The following is a 27,227-nucleotide window of genomic DNA, read 5'->3' on the forward strand; positions in this document are numbered from 1 at the left end:
ACAGATTCTTCTGAGTTCCTTTCAACTGATTTGACTAATTTGGTTCCTAACAAAGTGTCAGCTATTCCCAACTGCTAAAATAACTGGTTTGACTGACATTTTAACTAAATGAATCAATTGTTTTAACCGGTTGGTGAGCCCCATAGATTCTGTTTCTGTGAGTATGAAGTCCTATGTGTCCTTCTGTGGCTGCCTTCATGGTTTCTCCCTATTCAAGTGCTTGATCCTGGAGGATTGTTTACCGCTGGAAATCTAAAGATTTTCCTCATCAATGTCAACAATAAGGACCCTATTCTTACCTGCAGGTAAGGAAATAGAACAAATTCCTTTAATTTGACCATGAAAACTGAATATGAAAATGTTGTCTCTGAAACTCATTAGCGACATTTCCACCAGAATGAAATGGTTTTCTCTTCTTTCCTTTTCTTTTTTGCTGAAAAGGAGAATAAAAAAGTAGATGTAAGCAGTCGCTCAAGATACAAGATTTCAAAGAAAATGCTTTCTTAAAAATGGAAAGTAAAATAGCTTTTCATAGTTTCAGTAAAATGCATTGAGATTGCAACAGAATCGGGTGCTATTAGTGCAAAATGTTCTTAGTGTCTGGTAGGCTGGATTAACTCTCACTACCCTCAAGGAAAATTCTGGTTAAAACGATCACCAAGTAGTTTATAAAGTCATACTGGGGACTGGTAATTTTAAGAAATTGGTTCTTAAAATAGGGGGATGAGACCACAGTGCTTATGCTTCCAGGCTCTGGAGCCAGATAGGGTTGGTGTCAAACCTCTCAGCCACGTTGCTACTTAAAAGTTACTTTAAAAAAAAAAAAAACCCTCCATTTCCACATCTGGAAAATGGAGACCAAAATGGTACCTACTTCCTGGGGGCTGCTATGAGGAATAAATGAGAAAACACGTGAAAAGTGCTTGGCATTATGTCTAAACTATAAGCCAGGGCTCAACAAATGGGCTGGCTATTAACTTCATTGTCATAGTTTCCACTGAAACGTTACTACTTCTAGCCCCTGACCCTCTACCACCATAAAAGGTAGGAAAAAAAAATACACACCACGCAAATGCTACTCTAATAGTCGTTTCTTTCAAAACAAGTTTATTCAATATTGAAAATGCTGTCTTGAGTGTTACTTTCAGAAACACAACTCTGTGCAAGAAAGCTGACATCACGCTGGATGAAGAAATTCCAACTGAGAAAACCAATGGAGCATGCCAGGCAACTGAGGAAGATAACTTGGGAGATTTAACCTTTGAACTAGATCCGTGGAATGTTTACTTTGTAGCTGACCATGGTAGGTGGAACATTGTTCTCCACTCCACAAATTTTATCTCCTATTCTATGCTATTGTTATCATGTGTTTATATTGTCTCCTCTGCAAGACTGAGTTTCTTTAGGGCAGACATCAGATTGTCTTCATTTTTAGAACCCCTACAAGAAGCACATAGTAGATGCTTGGTAAATATCTGTTGAATAACTCTTTGCAAGACCTGATACTCTGTTCACTTGCAGCTGGCATAGAATGACCATCTTAGCTTTGTCAATGCAGAACGAACAAACCTTTAGAATCTCTAAAAGTAAGAAATAGAGGTTTATTCGAGCCCAAGTTAGGATAGCCGCCTGGGAAACACATTTTTCAGAGGAAAGAATGTTCCAGAGAATGAACGGTTTTCACAGGGCTGGATACTTTTTTACATCTTGTGAAAGCTCAGAAGATAATAGATTAGCATACAGGCAGGAATCACAAGTTTTAATGTTAAGGAATGAAGGGAGCAGAGGGTGTTGATCGATATCTTAAGGACAAGATGGTTTTCCTTCAGGCTACTCATTTACAAAGCAGGTGCATAATGTATGCTTGGTGGGCCATCAATCAGACTTCTGGTTTAAACAAAGTTTACGTGCAGTCATGCTGACTTAGAAAGAAACCTAAAATGGCTTCCCGAGTATCTCAGGCCTGTAGAGTTTTTCTCCCATCAGCTCCCCACCATATATGACCTTCTAGCTTATCTTCTTAGATCTAAAGCACTCTTCTTTCTGCTTCAGGTCCCAATTTTTGTGTGAGACGATCTGATTGGACTTTCTGAAGTCAGGCATTCACTTCTTGTCCAATCAGCTGTGTCTGAGGCTTAGGGTGGATCAGATTATGTGGTATGTAAGGCTTCTTCTGGGGTTGAGGAGAGAAGAAATAAGGCCACCTTCAGCACATCTGCAGGTTTAAGCCAGGGTAGAGCCTGTTAATATTCCATTCATACGTCCTTAGACTTTAAGATTTCAGTGGCCTGATTTCTAATTGCTAGTATCTACATTTCTTTGCTTGAGGAGTTATTTGGGGTCTGACACTTGCCTCGCACATCCCCCTTCCCAGCACATTACGAATGTTGGAGGGGCACCTGGTGGCTCAGTCGGTTAAGCGTCTGACAGGTCACGATCTCACGGTTCATGAGTTCGAGCCCCGCGTCGGGCTCTGTGCTGACAGCTCAAAGCCTGGAGCCTGCTTCGGATTCTGTGTCACCCTCTCTCTCTGCCCCTCCCCAGTCATGCTGTCTATCTCTCAAAAAATAAATAAATATTTTTTATTTATTTATTTTTTTCAACGTTTATTTATTTTTGGGACAGAGAGAGACAGAGCATGAACGGGGGAGGGGCAGAGAGAGAGGGAGACACAGAATCGGAAACAGGCTCCAGGCTCCGAGCCATCAGCCCAGAGCCTGACGCGGGGCTCGAACTCACGGACCGCGAGATCGTGACCTGGCTGAAGTCGGATGCCCAACCGACTGCGCCACCCAGGCACCCCTAAATATTTTTTAAAAAGTCACTTAGAAATGTTGGAAAAATACTGTTCATCCCCACAAGATCCCAGCCAATGATCGAAGAGAATTGGTGTATAAGCTGCTTACCCTCCTGTGGGAAAATTTTGAGTGTGTTATGTGCTGGCTTTTGGAGTTCCCCAGTGGTATTAAACTCTAGTTGCCCACAGTGGTAACATGCTTGCTAAGCACTTTTTATTGGCAGCGTTCCCTTCCCTGTCTTCCTTCCCCATGCCACGTTGCTCTGGATTACCTCCCAAATAAACCGCTTGCACTCAAATCCCCATCTTGGGTTCTGCTTCTGGGGAAATCCCAATCAAGACGGACACCATCCTCTTGTATGTGAATTACTGCCCCGACTTCTAAGGGAGGCGTTCACTCTTACTCCTCCAATAATCTCAACAGAGCAGCCAGAATGATTTTTTAAAAATATCAAATTGGATCATATTCCTTCCCCGGGTGTCAGCCTCCTGTGATTTTCCTTTGCACTTGGAATGCAATCCAGACTTCTCACCTCATCCCAAGACCCTGTTTTCTGCAGCCCTTTTATCTGTCTCTCCAATCTCATCCTGTTCCTTAGGTCCCCTTGTTGATGACACTGCAGCCGAATGACTAAGCTGCCTGCCTCGGGACCTCTGTCCTTGCCTATTTCAGGACCAGACCATTAGACATTATTTTTATCACATCAGTTTTCATTTCCTTAATTTGAATGATTTTTCCTTTTCCACTGGTTTAGCGTTTGTGTCCCAGGTCAGATTGTCAATTCCATTAAGGCAAGGGACTTTAATGTGGTATATACATCACTAAGCACAATTCCTGGCACAGAGCTGGCACTCAGTAAATGTTTGTTGAATGAATGGATGGATTACATAGAAGGAGGTACAGTGAGTCATGATCTCATTACAATATTCATATTTATGATGTTCCCTCTGTTGAGAACGATCTCCCACCCACAACCATTTTCTTATCCTACATATCCTTCAGGGCACAAAACAAGGACCTCCTCTTCTAGAAAGTGTTCCCCGTTCCCCTAAGCCAGAAACAGTTTTGTTTTTACCATCAGCTAACATAATATGATTTAGGAAGGTATTTTGGTGATAAACAATTCTACACCATGCCTACATTTTGAATCAGTGCCTTCGTTCTAATGAATGGGGCATAACTCACACTTTACCTTTTTCATCCCTGTGTAATACAGTCATTTTGAAAATGACAGCATGGACCAGTTTGCCACAAGGGGTGCTGTTTTGTTATGGAGCATGGGACCGTGGTTACTGCTGCCCACCTTGATGTGGAGACAGCTGGGTTTGCATGCGTTCAGTTCTTCTCTGTGAAGGCGAGTGACCATGACCAGCTGTGTGCAGCAACTCCAGTCACTGCCTATATCCGTGGCATTAATGACGACTCACCTTTCTGTGATCGGTATCTGATTATGTGAGCTGCTACGGGGTGGGGGTGGGACAAGGTTAAGAACTGGAGTAGAGAGCAAAGGTATTGTTATATTTATTGGCTCAACTGGGCATGTGATTGATCATCATCACCTTGACTCTTGTCCTGGTCCTGAGCAGTGACCTACAGAAAGCAGGGTTTCCCGGATCTGATAGTAAGTTGTTAAGAGCCTATGCTTTAGGATCACAGACCTGGCTTAGAATCTTGGTTCTATCACTTATTAACTGTGTGATCTAGGGTAATTTATTTCGGCCCTTTAATCTTCATTTTCTTTCTTTATAAAATGGGATAACAATAGTACTTGCCTTTTAGGGCGGTGGTGAAGAATAAATAGGAGAATTTCTGTAACATTCTGAGCATAGTGCTGTACATGTGGTGTGTGTTTCAGAAATGCTATTAATAAAAGTATTATCATCCCTTATCAAAAACCCTTAGTACTGGATATGTTTCAGGATAAAGTTTTTTAATTAGAAAGATAGGAATATGATATGTATATGGTATATATGCCATTTATTATGCAAGCGCCCCCAATTCAAATCCCTGCTTATCTCTGCTGTGAAACATGGGGATACTTACACCAAATGGGACAAAGAAAGATCTGATCCTTCAGGTAATGTTTGAACATCAAAAATATAAGGTCAGATCAGGTTTTGGTGCCAGATGTGTTATGAGGAAATTCTGAGTTTCAGAGCTCCTGGATTTTGGAATTTGGATAGGGATTACGGGATTGTGTTTCTGTCAGTATGACTATGTTTACCATTTGAAGCTCAGTCTCCAAACCTACATCTCTGTCACTCTTCTCTTTCCCCTCCCCCTCCATTCTCTCAGGTACACATAGGAGAGCTGCCCCGTGTTTCCTCTTTTATTCTTTTTTTTTTTTAATGTTTATTTATTTTTGAGAGATTGAGAGGGCAGAGAGAGAGGGAAATACAGAATACAAACTAGGCTCCAGGCTCTGAGCTGTGTGCACAGAGCCCGACGCGGGGCGCGAACTCACAGACCGTGAGATCACGACCTGAGCCGGAGTCAGTTGCTGAACCGACTGAGTCACCCAGGGCCCCCCAGCCAAGCTTTATTCTTCATTATCTAATGAAAAAGAAAACTCAGCCTCTGCTAATTACTACCCATGTGGTCTTGTTTGGGCCCCAATTACTCTTTCAAATGGAGAATGATCATTGAACCTAGGTCATGACACTGTTATAAGGATCAAACGCAACAATGCAGGGAATTTGCTCTGTGTAGGGGTTGGAGTGCCATCAGTAAATGTTCTTTTTCTTTCTCTCCCTCTCTCGTTCCTTTTCTTCCCCCAGGAGGGTCACAGTTAATGAGTCAAACATGCTGCATGCAGGGCTATAGCCCCTGGAGGTGGCCGGAGGAGTATTTGTTATCCCGTTTGCTGTAAGGAGGTTGTGTATTGTCAGGGTGGTAAGATGAATACATATAAAACAGCAGTAAAAAATATAAAATAATTAGAAATTATGTTATATGGGTGTGCTCTAGCTGGTAAGGGGAACAAAATGTGGGGTTGAAGTATTCAGGGGAGCTTCTTGAAAGAGTACTCGCTATGCTGGTCTTTGGAGAATGAGTAGAATTTAGAGGTTGAAGAATTAACCATAAACATTTTTGGGCAGAGAGATTCTAGTGAAGAAATGTGTGGATACACAGAGATAGAAGTAGGTCCACTGTGACTATAGAATGGTGAGCGTTGTCCCCCTTGACCACATAGGGATTGGACCATGCCGTGTTCTGCATTGGAACAGTCTCAGAGCATTATCTGACTCCCACTCGGCGTTTCTCCACTGAGGTGATGTATTTGGTAGACTTCCAAATAAGTACCCAGCTGGGTGCAGAAAAGGAATATTTCCAGATAATGAGGAAAGTCTTACCAAATTCATAGCAACTTTCGGGAAATGGCTTCCCACGTTCCAAAGCTAGGCTGTCTGCCCCAGGATAAATAGAGCAGGCACACATGCTTTATCCAAACTAGTAGATATTTATGGGGGAAAACATTACATTTTAAAGGACTATTCGTCGAAAGTGCTTTTCTTTTTAAAAAATAAAACAGGTACACAGGCCTAGAGATGACTGCAAAAGACACAGTGGTTGCAAACCTTTTGTGCGTGATCATAATGAGCCTCCTGACATGATCCATTATACTTTGAGCTTGGGCCGATCGGTTCTGGACAACTCTGAGCAAGTGCCAAATGATGAAAATTTCATCCAGATGAGCACCGGTTGCTGTATCTCCAAGGAGTTTTGCCACCAAGATGGAATCATCGCAGGGCCACAGTTGGAACAGGGTTGGTAGATTCAGCAATAAGAGTTCTGATGCAGCGGAGAGGAGTCTGGCCTGGTCTGCTGTCCTGCTGGAAGGCATTTGGGGCAAGTCCTTCATTATCTTGCTGCCAGCTGTCATTTTTCTCCTTTTTGTAATGAGCACAAAATAACTTACTTCCTATTTCACTGGAAAAATGAATCAGAGGCTAAAAATCATGCTGATTTCCTCAGAGATAAGTCTGTGTGACTATATGTGTGACGATGGCTCATTCTCCTGGCACCGGGGTGGCAGATAAGCCTCTCTGTCCTCTCAGGACTGTCAACCTTCCATTGGCCGAAGATGGACACAGTAAGCTTTTTTTCCCCCCCTTCCCATTATGGGATTCTTGCCTTGAAAGAAATCCCTCTTCTAACTCCTAATTTCCATAAGTCTTTATTTCAAGGTACCAATCCCTGCAAGGTTGAAATAATTGTTTCTTAACCCAAACAACACCAAACACTCCCCCTTAGCCAGAAGATATGGCTGAGAATGCCATTGATGACCTCTCTCTTTCTTTGGTCCAAACCCTAAATTTTCTTGACAAACTCTGCAAGTTATAAGTTGAGCTTTTGCATATGCTGTGAATTTGGCAGCTTAGGTATTGAGCCAAGAGGTTTCCTGGGTTGATGTTCATTTTAAATGCTATGCCAAACTGTCATTAAAAAAATGGAGTTTGGATAAAGATGGGAGTTTTGTAAACATGATGCCAAGTAACATTTGGGCTGTCACATATGCTTGTTCTATTTCCGAATAAATCCCTCCACCCATCACCCACCTCTAATAAATTTCTACATTTTCATAATTATCCTTTAGGTCTTAAATGTAATGTATTCCTATAAGCTTTTATTTATATTTTTATTTTATTATTATTTTTTACTACTTATCATAACTGGCCATATTCTCCCTACTACAAGCTCACAAGTTCTACTTCCCCTATCAAAACACTTAACTACACTCTGTTATAACTGCCTATTTAATTGTTGGTCTTTTCTCATTAGACTCTAGCTTTACCCAAGTTTTTGAGTGGTTCATTTTTGTGTACTAACACCTCCTCTAATGCTTGGTGCATAGTGGGTACTCAATACACTTTAATGAATAAATGAAGTGAATGAATCACATGCTCAATTTAAAAAAAAAATGTAGTTGTTCCCAAACACCTGGGTATTTGGTATCAATAATGACCCAATCCAATTAATGTCAACTGAGATTCTTGCCAATACTATTATATTAAGATTGTCTTCAAGTCTCTGCTATGGGATCATATATTTTTATTGCTATATCCTTAATGCCTACAACTGTATCTGGCACTTAATTAGTACTCAATAAATACTTTAAAAATGGTAAATGCCTTGTCATAATCAGAATAGCTGCATTTATTATAGTGCTTTATCACTTACAAAGTACTTTGAAAATATTTCCTCTTTTTAATGATTTTGCCTGAGGTCATGCAATTAGCAAGCGATGGAGACAGATACGACCCATGCTTTTCTTCTACTATGCCAGGGTGCTTTGTCCAAAAGTAACCTTCTCCAGAAGATCAAAGTGTCCTTTTTTGCACCAAATTGCTTACTTCTGTGTGTCAGTATCTGACCAGTCTCAGGAATTTTCTGATGGCATCTTTATTAAGTAAAAATGGGCATACACTTGCCTTTTCTAGAATAATTACTTAAAACACATACATTAAAAAAAAAAGTCAGTCCTTATTTTTTCTGACATAATGTTATTCTACAAGGTTGCCAAGGAATTGGATTACGAAAACTCAGAGATAGTTGAAGCTGGGCATACCTCTGAAATGATAATTTTGGTATTTGATGACCCACCTCCCTCCAGGCCTAGGTTTGATAAACCCTTCAAGGAGCAGTAAATGCCTTTTCCTTAGATGCTTTACTTTAGATTTTAAAATGTAAAGATTCATTATATTTGGGACAGTTTTGTTAAGTTGGGCAAAGGAGGAAGGGGTGAATGAGATAGATTGGAAGTTGTCATTAGAGCTGGGAAGTCTTTTTCACCTCTTTGTAGCAACTTAAACAGTTCACAATTTTTTGTTAATTGTTTCAGAAGTAGAACTTAGTGATGCATTACTTGCATATAACACTCAGTATTCATCCCAACGAGTGCTCTCCCTAATGTTGATCACCCATTTAGCCCATCCCCCCCCCCAGCAACTCTGTTTGTTCTCTGTATTTAAGTATCTCTCATGGTTTGCCTCTGTCTCGTTTATATTTTATTTTATTTTTTCTTCCCTTCCCCTATGTTCATCTATTCTGTTTCTTAAATTCCACATAAGAGTGTGATCATATGATATTTGTCTTTTTCTGACTTATTGTGCTTAGCATAATAGATTCTAGTTCCATCCATGTTGTCGCAAATGGCAAGATTTCATTCTTTTTGATTGCTGAGTAATATTCCAGTGTGTGTGTGTGTGTGTGTGTGTGTGTGTGTGTGTGTGTATATCTCACAGCTTCTTTATCCATTCATCAGTCAGTGGACATTTGGGTTCTTCCCATAAATAATTTGGCTATTGTTGATAGCATTGCTATAAATGTTGGGGTGCATGTTCCCCTTTGAATCAGCATTTTTGTATCCTTTGGGTAAATACCTAGGGAGGGAAAGAGAGAATTCTAAGCAAATTCCACACTGTCAGAATGGACTCTGACTTGAGGCTCAGTCTCACAAATCATGATATCATGACCTGAGCCAAAACCAAAAGTTGGATGCTCAACTGACTGAGCCACCCAGGTGCCCTACAATACACAGTTCTTAAAGCTTTGGCTAGCGCTCCTTGGAGCTGGGAGTGGCAGGGGACATGTAGAGCCTAGCTTTATGCATGATACTTAAATGATATTATGTCTAGTGTCTTAGTCCATTCAGGCTGCTATAACAAAATAGACTGGGTGGCTTACAAACAACAGGAATTTGTTTCTCATGGTTCTGGAGGGTGGAAAGTCCAAGATCAAGGCACTGGCAGATTTGGTTTCTGTTGAGGACTTGCTTCTTGGTCCTTAGATATTTGTCTTCTTACTATAATCTCATATGGCAGAAGGGGCAAGGGGGCTCCCAGTGGTCTCTTTTATAAGGATTCTAATCTCACTCATGAGGGTTTCACTCTTTTGACCCAATTACCTCCTAAAGGCCCCCATCTCCTAATACCATCACATTGTGGGAGTAAGTTTCAACATATACATTTTGGAAGGACACAAATATTCAGTACAAAGCATTTAGTAATGCCAAACATCTCTTATCTGGAAAGAGAAGATAGTGGCTAATATATAGACCAGATATATAGGTAATTGGATGCTTTTTAAAATTATTTTAGTTGAATTATTTCCCATGATATAGGCAGGCCCATCATTAATGCAAACCATGGAACACTTGTCAAGTTCCACAGTTCATTCCCTTCATGAAACTACATTTCATTTCCTGCCATTTGGTCTTCTCATGGCTCTCCCACCACTTTGGGTCAGCCTGTACTAGAATGGGTACAGTGGTACATCGAGGTTAGGTCCACCGAGATTGCATGGTCATAAATCCTTTGGCATTTGTGAATTTAACCGTCATGATTTTCCTAACTGTAGAACACTCTGAGGCACAGATTCGAACTGTGTGTTGTGGAGACGGGGCAGGGTGCCTAACTGGGGAGGAGGCTTAGCCAACCACCTGACCACCGCTGCTTTCTGCTTGTTGTTTTACAAATAAGAATACACATTAAGAGCCCCCAAAGCGTCATTTACATGTTCGATTGCATATTACCACCTTTTAAGAGTGAATTTGTGGCTGTGGGGATATTTGTGAAAATAAAGATTCACAAACACTTCTGGATACATCTGTTATGAGTGCCAAGTATCTACTGTATATGGGAAGTATGGTAATAAGTGATCTAGCAGGTGGTTGACATCAAAGATGTCCAAGAAGATGTGGATGCTTGGGCTTGGAAGTAGAATGTCAATGCTTGGTGAGAGAGAGCCCAGAATAGGGCTGGTATTTGGGTTTTATCTCCTGTGCCAGCTCAAATCCACTGGTAGTGTTTGCCTGGATTATTGAGTTGAGGATTCTAAGGCTGCATCTGGAAGCCATGGGGAAGAGTACCTTGTCATGGATATAGGAGGATGGAATGATGATGATATGCGTGTACATGTTTGCACCTAATGGGAACTTAATGCTGCACTTTAAGCAACAGACAGATCCAGAGCTTGTTAAATCCCTCTTGACTCACTGATACAAGAATTTTGATGGGGCTAAGTTTCCAAATGTGATTTGTAGGATTCAGGGATCCAACTGGGTAAATCAGTGGTTTGTGAAGGACAGGGACCCATGAATGACACTACACCCAGACATGTTCTTGTGTTTTCTCTGTTCCTTACTGGCAGAATTTCACTATTTCATGCAAAAGCCCATAACATAGTCCAAGCGACCTTTTGGGAAGAATGTTTTGCTTACAGCTTCTCCTGAGGGCCTAACTAATGAAATCCACTCCTCTCATCAGATTTGAACCTTTCTCCAATGTAGAGGAGAAAAAAAACTCTCACCATAATAAATCCACATCCTCTCTCGTTCTCACACCCCAATATATTTACAGCAAGTGCTCATAAATGACGCTTGTAACACTCTACATGTGATTCAGTCTGTTTTTATAAGCCAGCTAATTAGCATGATTTTGACTCTTTGTAGATGCAATAAAAATCATAGTATGGGAAAGCTATAAATGGCAACTGCCCTTGTAGCACATAAATGGAATTTATTAAAGGAAATATAGAGGCTTTCACATAAATCACTTCTCTGTGGAACAGTGCTTCTTAACCTTTCTTGAGGTCGTGGAATACCTTCAAGATGCTGATGAAAGCTATAGACCCTATTCCTAGAAAAATACACAAAATAATATATATCAAGATATAAAAATGCCAGATTCTCTGAAGCAAAGGTTCTATGGGTCCCAGATGAAATTTTCTTGTTTGACAAAGGTGGCATAGATTTTCAGGACAGACAATTAATAGGCATTCTTAGAGCATGATTTCAACAAGATAATCCATGAAAAACGAATTCCAGGGTCAAATAAGTTTGAAGGATAATATACAGCTGGAGATTAAAAATATATAATGACACATCAGAAACCCTAAGAAGTCTTGCCATAAAGAAACCTTTTTATCTTTGTATACCTTCGCGTTTTGCATTTGACATAGTAGTGTCTCAGAGGAGCCATTTTGGGAGATGTTGGCGGGCACAACCTGGCCCAGTACCCACTCAGTGACTTATTAACTGGTGGCAAAAAACCTAACTCTGTGAACCTCGACTTTCTCATCTGTAAAATGGGGATAGCAATACTAACGACGGATCAGTAGCTTGCATAGTGAATGTTGATTATGATTTTATTTTTATTATGAAAACTTTCCTTGTTTGCAGGTTGCTTGCTTTTATGTGTAACCACCAAACTCCTTTCTGTCAACTTTTTGATATGTTAGCTTGGGCTTGTTAGACTGAGATACAGAATTCCTTTTCTATACTGCACAATATACAAGCATCTGTCTGACATGAATAAAACGTAATGACTACTTTTTACTTAACCTTTTGTAGTGTGAAAAAACCTTCTTGGGCATGATCTCATTTTGCCCTCATATACACACTGGGAAGTAGGAACTGAAACTCATGTTATTCCTTTTTTATTGATGAAGAAACTGGGGCTTCTGAGACGTTAAGCTAGTTCAAGGCCACAGAGCGTGTATCAAAGCCATTCTTGAACATGGGTTTTCTTAGTTTCTCTTCATTCTGCCTCCAAGGATATACATTAAAAACAGGATGTAGAATATCATATGGGTCAAGAGGGACGCCCAACGTATTTTCTAACAGAAGAGATTGGACTTGTAAAAATGCAATAAACTCATTTGTAGAAGATAACTAATTATATATTTATATACATTTATATGTATATCACTTGTATAAGATAAAATCTGGCATGCAGTAAATTATATACCTTTGACTACTTGCTTTGACTGGCACCAGAATTCATTTGTGTTCCTTGAGAATGCAGAGTCTGGGAACAAGGATCATTTGGGAGCAGAGAGAATCCCACCATGGTTTCAAAATCCACCACTAAGCTGTTCCTGGGGGCACTTAGCTTGTTTGTAGAATGAAACCATCACGACAACAGAGTGTTTGCTCACTGTTCACTTTCACACTAACAGTGACCATCATTTTAGAGATTGCTCCTGCCAATGACTTTAGCCCTGTATTTAAAGCTGCACATTATTCATTCTCTGTTGCAGGCACTTCGGGAGTTAAGAGATTCCTCACTCAGGGGCGCCTGGGTGGCGCAGTCGGTTAAGCGTCCGACTTCAGCCAGGTCACGATCTCGCCGTCCGTGAGTTCGAGCCCCGCGTCTGGCTCTGGGCTGATGGCTCAGAGCCTGGAGCCTGTTTCTGATTCTGTGTCTCCCTCTCTCTCTGCCCCTCCCCCGTTCATGCTCTGTCTCTCTCTGTCCCAAAAATAAATAAACGTTGAAAAAAAATTAAAAAAAAAAAAAAAAAAAGAGATTCCTCACTTTGATGATGTTAAAGCATACGCAAGGGAACTCCTACCAGATCTCAAATGAGCGACCAATGGAAGGAGCACATGAGTTAACAAAGTGCAAGCAGGTGAGGGAGCAATGTGGGGGCCAGATCTTCAGAGAAGTTTATTTTCATTAGTAATGCTCTCAGGCCATTATCCTGATGGTTCCTCAAAGCCTCTCTTGAAATTTGATGTCAGATTTAGGATTTTTGTCATGGCAAACACATATAATAATTTTATTCCACTTCTCTCCCACTCTGCTCTGAATTAGCTCCCAGCATAAAGAAAGTAGGGATAATATGGGCATCATCCATGCAATTTAAATCCCATGAACGTCTGAGGTCTGATTTCAGGTCTGGAGTTAAGATCTTGGTCAAGGTCCTATCTCAACCATGAACTGGGTGTGCATCAGGACATATTTGCTAGTATAAACCAAGGAATGTTACATTTGGAAGGGACAGCAGAGGTAATACCTGTATTTTCTGTCATCTGGGAGAGGAACATATCCCTTCTACGGCATTTCTGGAAGGTGGGTACTCCAGGTGTGGCTTGAATACCTCAAGGGATGGATGGAAGCAGTTGTGTGTTAGAGTCAAACCCTACTGGCTTATAAGAGCCAATTATTACATTTTCAGAAACTTTATGACCTGATTATTAATAATTGTCATTAAAAACAAAATTATATAAGCTTAGTTCCATAAATTATGTTTAAAAACTAATAAATACTAAAAACTCAGTCTTTCGTAATTATGTTACTACATTTTTGCTGTTACCTGAAATTCCGTGTGTAGAATGGTGTGCTGTGGCACCTCCCCTCCAACTTAGGGTCATCATGTTGGTAGCTTGAAATTGGCAATGGTGGGAGTATTTACAACATGGAAATTGGCAAATAAATCAAGCATATCAGGGCTTGATTCATTATTTTTTTAATTGTGTAGACTTAAGTAAGTGATAGAGACAATGTTAATAGTGAAGATTAAACTTAAAAGTCTGTTGTGTCTGAAGCTATACTTGTATCACAAAAATTTTGAAAATATTTTTCTAGCCATTAAAAACTATGATCCAATTCAGCAAAGATGTCATTGCCATCATTGATTAACTGGCAAAGATCTGACATTGTTTCTCTTTCACCTTACTTTTTTTTTTTTTTTTTTTTGACAGAGAGAGAGAGAGAGAGAGAGAGAGAGAGAGAGAAAAGGGCAGCAGAGGGAGAGGGAGAGAGAAATTTAAGCAGGCATCATGTCCAGCACAGAGCCTGATGCGGGGCTCTTGAGATTATGACCTGAGCTGAAATCAAGAGTTAGATGCCTAACTGACTTTACAACCTACATTGATACATTATTATCACCCAAAGTCCATAGTTTACCTTAGGGCTCACTTCTGGTGGTATACATTCTATGGATTTGGATAAATATATAATGACATGTATCCACCATTATAATATCATACAGAATAATTTCACTGTCCTAAAAATCTTTTTTGCTCTGTCTATTCATCCTTTACTTGCCCTTTACCCCTGGAAAACCCCTGATTTTTCACTATCCCCATGGTTTTGACTTTTGAGACTGGCATTTCTTTAGTGTTTTATGGTTATGTCAGTTTCTTTTTCATCTATCAAAATGTATCCTGAAATATAATTTATTTTGATTTGAAGGTAAAAAGTCTCTAAATGTACTGAACACTTCTATGTTTTCTTAAGCATAATTTAATACTTTCTTGATGGCTGAGGAGAAAGATTTTCTTTTTTTTTTTTTAATGTTATTTATTTTTAAGAAAGAGAGAGAGAGCACACAAGAGAGTGAGAATGTGGGGGGAGGGGCAGAGAGAAAGGGAGACACAGAATCCAAAGCAGGCTCCAGGCTCTGAGTGGTCAGCAGACAGCCCAATGCGGGGCTTGCACTCACGAGCTGCATGATCATGACCTCAGCCGAAGTCTGACACTTAACTGACTGAACCACCCCAGTGCCCTGAGAAAGATTTTCAATTACAGTGCTGTCTATTTGGGAGGGCTAGAAAGATTCAACCTTTTTATTTTCTATAAGAAAATCAGGGCTGGCAATACAATAGGTCCCACAGCTAGTGAGTGGCAGAGATGGTGACTGAATGCAGACATCCAAACTCCTGGTCCAGTTCTCTGTTTAGTATTCTAGACTGCTTTCCTTGAGTGGATTTTGATGACTGGGTCACCAGAAGTCTGAAAACAAGTTCTGAGAATACAAAGAGATACGTGGATCATCCTTAGGTCCACTATTCTCTGAATAGCTGGCTGCTGACCCTCTGGACTAGGGAGAAGACTTCTAGATCTCCAAAAGGAAGCAACATGATATAGCAGAGAACCCAAGAGTATTGGACTCAGCTAGAAGTGGGTTCAAATTCTGTCTCTACCACTGGTAGTCAAATGACCTCAGGAAGGTCACATAACTTCCACGTACCTTCAAGTTCTCATCTGTAGAATGGAGATTACAATGACTATGTCACAGAGTTGAGATGAGATTTAACCGATAGTCATATGTATGTAAACTACATGATACCCACCAACAATAGCCATGGTAGCATTGTTGGCAGTAGTAGTAGTAATAATAATAATAATAATAATAATAATAATTGATAATAACCACTAACATTTATTGAATACCTGTAATGCACCAGAACTTTCCCTTTGCTTTTTTCTTTTCTTCTTCTTATTTTTCTTTTTTAACCATCCCTTGATCTTCCCTACCAACGTACATAAACTGAATGAAATTAGGGAAGGGTTGGTGTTTTGAGGCCATACATACCCATCATAGGAGACAAAATCTTCTTCACAACTCAGTGGCAATTTTTTTTAAGGGAGAAAATTACAAAGTTAAAACTTTGAAAACAAATACTCCTCAGAATATCAAACATTTAACCTCTAGACCTTGAGGACATCAAAAAATCCATTAATGGGGAAGTCTTTTTCTCACACTGCGTTGATTAGCACAGAGAATTTGAGTATGCCTTGAGGACTCCATGAGGTGTTTTATCTCAACAAAATTATGGGAATCTACAATCTTTAAAGTCAAAAAATTTTTTTCTGGTGGTAGGTGATGAACAGCTCAATCTCTCATTAACAAAAAACTTCTAGAGAGAGGTAGGCATAGGCAGAAAAAAAATCCTTTAACAGAAATGATTTGGAAGAAAACACAAGAAAATTAAATCATGAAAGGTTGCAAATCACAAGGGAAAACATATTTCATTTCCAATAATTTTTGATGAGGAAGTTGGCAGAATTGTCGAGTTTCATAATTACTCTATTTTAAACTTAGCTAAAGATGCTCAAAATAGCTTTTAGTTTTATTGAAAGGTTAATTTTACACGCACAGAAGAATCGGCTTCCCATATTTCACCCAGGTTTTAAATGTGAAAATGACACTATCGCATGTGAAATGTGAAATTTTAAATGTGAAAATGACCCTTTGCCCAGGAACAGGTGACAGAAATGGCTAGCTCACCCTCAATCTATTTTGCGTCGTCCTGTATCCTTTATGACAACTTTCACTTAATAATGATGCTTTTTGTTTGGATTTTCTGTATTCTGGATTTGCCATAATGAAATACTAAGTTCTTTTTCACAAATATGTCTTCTTTGTTCTTGGTATTATGAGTTGTGTTCAACTCCTTGTCAGAGACTGGCAAGGGAGCATGTAAGCAGAGAAGGAAATCCTGCGAGACTGAAGGTGGTGGGGACAGCCATGAGATGGTTTCTTCATCATAATTTTTTAGTCTTGATTATCAGCAACCAAAATGTCCTATACATGTGTTGGTGAGCCTAGTCACTGTGTGGTGGTGTTTACTTCACTGGATAGAGGAGGACAATTATCTTCCCTGCAGTGTATAATTGAGGTCGAAAATGAGGAGTAAACCTGTTGTATCATTTATCTACCACTATACATATGCTGTATAATGAGACTCACAAAAAATTAGAGTTATACAACAATAGGCATTTATTAGCATGTGAGTCTGAGAGTTGGCTTGAGCTTGCTCAAAATTATGGGGATTGGCTGGCATTTTGCTGGTCTAGCCTCGCTTCGGCTAGGGTGACAATGACTGGGCTCCTTTGTCCCTCCAACAGGCTAGTCCGAGCATGTTCTCAGGGTAGAGGGAGAGGTCGAGGAGGAAGGCAAGCCTAATCACTCAAATGCTTTTAAGGCCTGTTTGTGACAGGTTTGCCAATATCCCATTGGATAAAACAAGTCATGTGGGAGGACACTAAGATTCAGGGCAAAGATCATGGACCTGGGAAGAATAAAAAATTTGGGCTTAATGCAATCAATCTACCATACCTTCCTTTCTTCTAAAAGATTATTTGTCAGAACTACACGCTGAAATTATAGCACAGTGATTAAAAAATATAGGCTATAGATTCAGCAGACACATATTTGAATCCTGACTCTACCATTGCTAGCTCTGTGACACTGGACATGTTACCTAACACCACTGGGCTGTAGTTTCCTTATCTGTGAAATGGGGACAGTGATAGTACATATATCATAAGGCTGTTGAGAAGATTCAATGAGATAATGTGTATAAATAATAGCTAATTCTTATATGGCATTTATTGTGTATCAGGCACTATTCTATGTGCTTTATTTAACATATTTGATCCTCACAACAAGTCTATATGGTATATATATTATTTTTCCTTGTTTGTAGATAAAGAATATGAGACCCCGGGAGGTTATAGAATTTTCCAGTGAGTTACAGCTAATGAGTGGCAGAGCTCAGATGTGGAGCCTAGGCAGTCTGGTTTTGTAGTGCATGCTGTGAACCATTATCTGATGCTAATCTTAGCATAATGTCTGGTAGAAGGTAAGCATGCAAAATATGTAAGCTGATTATTAATATTATAAAGTTGTTGTTAACTCATCATTTGACTCATACCATGTCATTTAGAGTGACAGAGAGCTGTATGTAAATCTGCCTTACCTCATGTAGGTTTGGGTTTTTCAAACACATTTCATTGTCCAAATGGATTCAGATTATCCCTTCAAGAAACTGTAATACTACTTGGAAGGCAAAGACCTAGGCAGCCATTAAAACTATTGTATCTGCATGACAAGAACGAACCTTCATGCATATCATTGGCAGCTTTCTACAAAGTTGGAAGAGTGGCTGCCATGGATGAAGACCACCCACCAAACTGTGACATACAAAATAACCAGTGGAGACATCCAGGTTATACAACGGTTCTGGATTCACCCTCTCTCTGGAATGATTGAACTTACCACACAGCCAGACTATGAGACCATGAAGTGATATAACCTCACTGTGGAAGGTGTGGACTGTGACAGATTTCATCCTCGCATAGCGATGACCATTGTAAGTAGAGAGGCCTGGGGTTTGATATATTAGAGATGATTTATTAAATTCTAATTTATGGCCATGGAAATGGTCAAACAATGACAATGTGAAGTGGTCGAATAATAACAATTCTCATGAGGTTAAAAAATATATAATAATAGCAAATCGACCACTCATCATGTGCCAGTTCTAGGTACATTTTATATATTCATGGAGTTTATCTTCACCTCAAATCTTCAGAGCAGGCAATATTATCATTTCCATTAGACAGATGAGGAAACTCAAGCACAGAGTTTAGGAAACGTACCAGAAGTTACTCAGGGTTTGTAGAACTGGACTCATCCCAGGCTGCTTCTTCCTGGGAGGTGTTGTTTACCAGGAAGGTATTTAACTAAGGTAGATTCTTTGGAGAATCTCATAATAGGAGAAAGTGTGGTCCTCTAAATTATTTTAGCAACATCAAACTATTCTTGAAAGACAACAATAGTGACCGGTGCTGTATTGATAATGTGGTAAGTGTTATTAATGACTATAAAGTTTTGTCATTGGCATAGAGACAGAAGTAGGATTGAAGAATGGTAAGGTCTCCATCCAGCCTGATGACTCACTGTACATTTTCTCTTACTGTAGAGAGCCCCTGGCTTGCTGCTTACGTGGTGATTAGTTTACCTACGTGTGTCATTGTGAGGCAAACACCAGGCCCATTTACATCAACAGAATGGCTTTCACGGGGACTGAACTACAGTCATGTGGACAGGATTATGTGGCTTGGTTTTCTCAGGAAGTTACCTCTGAGAGTGATCTTTATACCTACGTACTGGTGGCAGTTTTTTCTGTAGACATTTATGAACTCCCAAAATTGTATAGGATGACACAACTTGAAATTATCATTCACTTATTACCAATTAGAAGAAGGGAAAGCAAGTAATTAAAAAAAAACAATTTCAGGTGACTCTGTTCTTACAAAAAGAATTTGTGACTGATCTAAAGATAAACGAAAGAGGATATGCACAAGTTCCTGTTTTTTTTTTTTTAATTTTTTTTTTCAACATTTATTTATTTTTGGGACAGAGAGAGACAGAGCATGAACGGGGGAGGGGCAGAGAGAGAGGGAGACACAGAATCGGAAACAGGCTCCAGGCTCTGAGCCATCAGCCCAGAGCCTGACGCGGGGCTCGAACTCACGGACGGCGAGATCGTGACCTGGCTGAAGTCGGACGCTTAACCGACTGCGCCACCCAGGCGCCCCAAGTTCCTGTTTTAACAAATATTTACTGGGCGTTTACTCTGTGCACTGCATCCTGGCTTACAAAAAAAGTGTAAGACTTCACACGTGCCTTCAGGGGGGCTTAAAATTTTTAACCCATGAAAAGTTAAGCAGCCTGTAACAAGTAAATTGATGATATAAATACATGTGACTTTCAAGCTCAGAAAAGGGAAATACTTCTTTAGACTCTAAAGTTGGGGAATCCATCATCATTGTTGTTGTCACCATCATCATCATCACCCACCCCCTGAGAACCTAGTAAAGCCCAAATACTGTGATAACTCTTTTGGTCTTCAATGCCATCCCGTGAGGTAGTTAGCTCTACTCCTTTTTTTTTTTTTTTTTTTTTTTTTTTTTTTTTCCAAACGTTTTTTACTTATTTTTGGGACAGAGAGAGACAGAGCATGAACGGGGGAGGGGCAGAGAGAGAGGGAGACACAGAATCGGAGACAGGCTCCAGGCTCTGAGCCATCAGCCCAGAGCCCGACGCGGGGCTGGAACTCACGGACCGCGAGATCGTGACCTGGCTGAAGTCGGACGCTTAACCGACTGCGCCACCCAGGCGCCCCTCTACTCCTTTTTATGGATAGAAGAATCTTACGTCCAAGGCTTAGAAGTTAAGTAACGTACTCAAGTTTACCCGGGTAGAAGGATTGACTCTGGGCACTTAATCACTATCTTATACCCTAAATTATGTCTCTGTTCCATCAGCAAATCCTGTTGTCCCTACTTTGAACATATACCCACATGCTTCCACTCTTCACCCATCTGCAGCTAACAGCCTGGTTGTGCCACCATCATCCTGTCTCAGAGGTCTTATCCGGTCTAGTGCAGCAGCCTCCTGACTAGAATCTCCACTTCTACTTGTTCCCTGTACAGTCTACTCTTCACATAGTAGCCAGAGTGATCCTGAAAAAGACAAGTCACCCTCTTTCTTTCTCAAAGCTTTCAGCGGCTTCCCATCACACTTAGCACAAGCTCCAACGTCATTCCTAAGGTCGGCAGTGCCTCATACGATCTGCATCCTGGCTACCTCTTCGTGTTCAACTCCTAGTTCTCTACCTGTTACTTTAATGTGGCCACGTGAACTTCTCGCTGTTTCTTCAACACACCGAGAATGCTTGCCTCTCAGAGCCTTTACCCAAGGCTGTCATGCTTGTTTTCCAGATAGCCATATGATTCACATTCTCTCTCTCATCATATTTGTGCCCCAAGGAAACACACAAAAGTCCTTTTTTAAAAAAGTTTATTTTGAGAGAGAGAGAGAGAGAGAGCGTGCACATGTGAGCAGCAAAGGGCAGAGAGAGGGAGAGAGAGAGAATTCCAAGAAGTCTCTGCACTGTCAGCACAGAGCCCAATGTGGGGCTTGAACCCACGAACCATGAGATTGTGACCTAAGTTGAAGTTGGATGTTTAACTCCCTGAGACACCCAGGTACCCCACAAAAGTCTTTTCTGTTGTGCGTGATGGTGAAATTTTGAAGCAACCCACCTGTTCATCCTTAAGAGAATAAAATACAGTCGATGCATTCAATGGGATACTGAGGATCAAGAAGAAATAGAAAAATAGTTTTATAAACGATTAAGCATCTGAATCTTGATTTCCGCTCAGGTCAGGATCTCATGGGTTCAGGAGATTGAGCCCCACATTGTGGCTCTGCACAGCGTGGAGAGCCTGCTGAGATTTCCCCCTCCCGGACTTAAAATAAATAAACTTAAAAAAAAAAACTGCTTTTACAAACAGCAACATTGGAAAAAGGGAGAAAATATGGTGCTGTGCGAGAAAAGTAGGAAACAGGAACACTTGATAGCACAATATCACTTATGCAAATCAAAATCATATAACCAAACACCACATATTTTGTGAAGCTACATACTTGCTTAAAGACACATTTCAAATGTGGGGAAGGAGGAGGGAAACAGAAGGGAGTAAAAAAAAGAAGGCCTTCTCTCAACACTCCACTAAAACGGTCCCATCAGCTGCCCTCTATCTCCCTAACCTACCGAGTGCCAATTTCCATATGACATTGTGCGATGTATGTATTTGGTGATTTATTTATTGCTTTGTTGGTGATTTATTTATTGCTTTGCTTACTCTTTTTGTTTTTTAATGTTTTTATTTATTTTTTCAGAGAGAGAGAGAGACAGAGCGTGAACAGGAGAGGAGCAGAGAGATAGGGAGACAGAATCCGAAGCAGGCTCCAGGCTCTGAGGTGTCTGCCCATAGCCGGACATGGGGCTTGATCTCACAAACCGCAAGAACATGACCTGAAATGAGGGCGGACGCTCAACCGACTGAGCCACCCAGGCGCCCCTGCTTTGCTCACTCTTAAAATATAAATCACAATGGCCCAGGGACTCTGTGTGGTTTACTACTGTATCTTCAGTGTTTCGATCAGTGTTTAGCACAGAGTAAGTGTTAAATAAATATTCACTGGCTGGATGAATATATCCTAACAACCTCAGGAAGGGAGAGATTAAGATCTCCTTTTTTTACAGATGAGGAAAACGAGGTTAAGTCATGTGTACCAAATAAAGGCTCTGGCAAGCAGAAGGCCCGAGGTTTTAGTAAAGATTTCACAGGATTCTAAATCCAATCCTGTTTGCTTTATATCACAACGTCCCTAAAATCACATGAAAACACCTCACATATTAAATAGAACACACAGCTATATTCAATCTATACAAGTAGCAGTAGACAATGAATCATCTCCCAAGAATTTAGCTGTATTGTTAGAACATTACGGAACACATTTTAAAAAGATAATCCTTGCAAATATGAGCACACCAGGGAATTCTCCTGCGAATGTCACTGAGGAAGCTGTTACTCCCCTAAGAGGTGGGCAGATAACCTTTCCAGGTTGATGGGTATTCCATCGCTGACATTTTAAAATCCTTGATATTTTCATCTTTTTCCATGTAGATCACAGTGTCCCCATTTATGATATTTTAATTAAGAAAAAGTTGATAGCAGCCCCTAATTAAGGTCAGAGCATACTTTGAAGTGATCACATTGTTACTAAAAATTATATACTGTGCTTGAGAGAATGGTGCAGAGGGGACCCCTAAGTTACAGAAGAGGAAGCAAACTCAGGGTCTGTGCGCCATTAAGCATAGATTTTCTTTTTTTTTTTTTTTTTAAATTTTTTTTCAACGTTTATTTATTTTTGGGACAGAGAGAGACAGAGCATGAACAGGGGAGGGGCAGAGAGAGAGAGGGAGACACAGAATCGGAAACAGGCTCCAGGCTCTGAGCCATCAGCCCAGAGCCCGATGCGGGGCTCGAACTCACGGACCGCGAGATCGTGACCTGGCTGAAGTCGGACGCTTAACCAACTGCGCCACCCAGGCGCCCCAAGCATAGATTTTCTAAAGGCTCAAGAGATGACAGGTTGTAGAGGCATCATTTTTCAGCTTCGTGATTTTTTTTTTTTTTTTTTTTTTTTTTTACCGTTTATGTAGTTTGTGGGCTCACCGTTCTGATGAACCCGAAGCTCTCCCTAATGGCCACATGGAATGTCACAGCTGACCCAGGAATGATAAGCCCACTGACTAGTTGATTGACAGCCAGAACCCAGATCTGCGGGAACATTTCGTCCGGCTTTTTATTTAATAATCCTAAATGATCTGTCTCTACCCAGATGCTTATTTCTGAGTTCATGTATACATAGTCACATGACATGGACGTGATGTTTCTTTTCCCTCCTTGCTGACGGGTCACCGTTGACATGGAAGACAAGAATGATGTAGCGCCTGTCTGTATACCCTCTGTGTGTAAGGCAGTCATTTGTGACAATGTTGTTCCTGGCACAAACGTCAATGGCCTTCAAGCTGAACTGCCATGACAGAGATTCACAGGATTTTGAAATGCGTGTTGAGAAGGTTTCTGGCAGATAATTGTATTATTTCTTTTTTTTTTTTTTTAAATTAAAAAAAATTTTTTTTAACGTTTATTTATTTTTGAGACAGAGAGAGACAGAGCATGAGTGGGGGAGGGTCAGAGAGAGAGGGAGACACAGAATTGGAAACAGGCTCCAGGCTCTGAGCTGTCAGCACAGAGTGCGACGCGGGGCTCGAAGTCACAGACCGCGAGATCATCACCTGAGCTGAAGTCGGACACTTAACCGACTGAGCCACCCAGGCGCCCCTGTATTATTTCTTTTAATCACATGATTGTGTAAAATTGACATTAGTTACACCCTCTTCAATATGATATAATCTTAGAAATAACTACGTTTATAGAAGTGAAGCTATTTTACAGCTTTGGCATTAGGTTTCCTCAAGGGACTCTTTCCACTTCCACGTGTAGCTCTCATGGAGCTACCAACGATTTCAACGATGCTTGACTAGGGTCTTTGGACCCCTGGGGAAAACACTGAAGGTTAAGCTACAGGGAGGACGACTGCTGTCCACAGCACTGGCTGGAAACGGCGGCCACCTTTCCACATGACGCTAATGCAGATTCACTAGGACGGATGCTTTCCACGGTGTTATTTTTGGATTCACACAGACTCCTATCACCTTCAGTCATCATCTTATGACATATGGAAGAAATTTATTGGAGACTAAATCTGTGCTAGGACATGGGTCCATGGTAGCTCACAAGACAGATGTGGATCTTATACCCCTGGAGCTTGTTCACTACACTAGTAGTAACCTAAACAATTACAAAATTATTGAGTATGACAAGTTCTGTAAAAGAAAACTACAGATGGGTATCAGGAGACAGTATAACAAGAAGTATGCAAAGTATGGAGGTCAGACCTCCTGTCCTGTATTTGAAAGAGTGGGAGCGTGATCACTAAACACATTGCCAAGTCATTATAAAGTTCAATAGTTCAATGTCTGCCTCTCTCGCTAGATGATAAACTTCACGAAGGTGGGAACGATGCGTACGTTGATTACAATAGCGTCTCCAGGCCAAGTGAGACTTGACTTGAAACTTAGAGGCTTACTGGATACTTGTGGTCTGACTGGCTCATTTGATACTGATCTAGACCAAGCTGAAGGAGGGGATAAAATTGCTCTGAGAGGAGGATAAAGGAAGGGAACTCAACTAAGTAGAATAGTTTAATAATAGTGTGAAGCTTGCTGAACACATATGGGGACCAGACTCATGATCTTAACCTTTAAAACAATTTTTTTTCCTAATCAACTGAATTCATTGCTTACAGTATATAATAAATTTATTATGCTGAGTTTATTGATTTCAACTTTATTTTTTTAATGATTTTTTTTAACGTTTATTTATTTTTGAGACAGAGAGAGACAGAGCACGAATGGGGGAGGGTCAAAGAGAGGGAGACACAGAATCTGAAACAGGCTCCAGGCTCTGAGCTGTCAGCACAGAGCCCGACGTGGGGCTCAAACTCACGGACCACGAGATCATGACCCGAGCTGAAGTCGGCAGCTAAACTGACTGAGCCACCCAGGCGCCCCGATTTCAACTTTATTATAAGCATTGTATAGGTATAGAAATTCAGAGAACAATAGAAGTTTTATTTATTTATACATACCGTGTTTCAAAAGCAATGTAAGGCAGCTTGAGGAAACTTTTAACGTCTCTTAGTATAATTATAGTTTGTGAATTATCCCTTTTAAAGGAAACAAAAGCCATCATTTTGGGCTTGACCCAACTAGAGGTTCAAATGCTCCCCAAAAAAGTTTTTTAATGTGTTTCCGTGTATACCTGTTAGTGTTTTTATGATGTTTATTTATTTTTGAGAGAGAAGAGTGAGCACAAGTGGGGAGGGGCAGAGAGAGGGGGACAGAGGATGCAACCAGGCTCCGTGCTGACAGCAGAGAGCCTGATGTGGGGCTTGAACACATGAACCATGAGATCATGACCTAAGCCAAAGTCAGACACTCAACTGACTGAGCCACCCAGGCACCCTTTCAAAAAAAAAAAAATTATTGTTTATTTATTTTTGAGGTAGAGACAGAGTGTGAACGGGGGAGGGGCAGAGAGAGAGGGGAAGACACAGAATCCAAAGGAGGCTCCAGGCTCCGAGCTGTCAGCACAGAGCCCGATGCAGGGCTCGAACTCACAAAGTGCGAGATCATGACCTGAGCTGAAGTCGGATACCTAACCGACTGAGCCACCCAGCCGCCCCTCAAATGCTCCAAAATTCACTGTGAAGAATTCTTTTAACTTTTGAGTCCGGGGATGACGTGCAGCGACAATACCACCTTGTGCACATTATTGACGATAACCTGAAACCTGGCAGCCACCAGGCCCAGGACGGATACCATTACTGTGGACATTTATGTGGGCCAACAGGCTGCTGCCTTCAACCGCCAGGTCTGAAGTACAGAGTTAGAGAATTTAATTCAGATCTGCGTGTGGGAAATGTTCTACTGCAAATTTGAGTTCTCATCTAGAAAGGCTAAAAGGCTAGTCGCTGTGGTGCCTTCACCCATATGCCTTCCCACTTGGGCCCCACCCCATCCAGCCACCAGGCCACATTTTAGGGTGTGCATCTGTGGAGTATAAAGTGTCGGGGTGAGAGAGAATTTGTGATCATTGCAGGTGGAGCACGGAGGACCCCAAGCAAGGGATTGTGTGTGAATGATCTGAAAGTCCTGCCCATCCGAGAGACCCGGTAGTCAATGACTTGTATCGATTCAAAAACTCTACAAATGGGCCCTTTTAAACATTATTCTCTTGCAGCCATGTTATTCACAGTAACGGGCACCTACCATGTGCCAGGCACTGTCCTCTATGGCTTATATTTGTCATTCCATCTGATCTTTGATATAATCCTTTGAAGTTCAACAGATGCTTTGGTGTTTTGTTATTTCAGGAGTAGACACGCAAAGCCTCTGCAGAACTCTGGAATGTCTTCTGTGTTATCCAAGGATAAAGGCTGATCCGTAGACTTTATGGTTAGTGTATTTATGGTCTTCTATCCTTTAAAATAGAGGCATCTTTTTTTTTTACAACATGGACAATACATCTTTCCACTAGAATATTTGATTTTCAAGAACCCACCGCTCTCTCAAGCTGCACTAAAGGGTTTATCCTGTGCAGAGTAGATAATAGAGGCATAGAAGCCTAAGAGAAACTCAGGTGCCACCGAGTTCAACCCCTTGATATTACAGATGACAAAATGGAGGTCAAAGAGAAGAAATGGTTTTGTTCAAGTTCACAGGGCAGTCACTGCATACAATTCAAGTCTTCAGATCCTTCAACCGGTGGCTTTTCTAGGCTCAGGTGTACCTCAGTATTGCCTGCGATGTTTAAAACATCCATACATCATGAGTTGATACCTCACTGTCTGTAGAGGACCACGGCTCTATACTGATGCTGCGATGTGTACACAAATGTTCCCGGAAAACATAAAATAATGTTCTGTTTGCTTTGAAATAGTACTTCCCAGCCAGGAGACGTTGTGACCATTGCGTACACAGCTATCAACACGTACCACTCCAGGGACTGCTGCAGCCCTTTTATCTTCACTCTGATGACTGTTTTCTTTGCCAGTTTGGTTTCTTGGGTATGTTTCCTGCTTTGGAGA

Source organism: Puma concolor, chromosome A2, assembly GCF_028749965.1.
Source record: "Puma concolor isolate L17-30 chromosome A2, mPumCon1.1.hap2, whole genome shotgun sequence".
Taxonomy (NCBI): domain Eukaryota; kingdom Metazoa; phylum Chordata; class Mammalia; order Carnivora; family Felidae; genus Puma; species Puma concolor.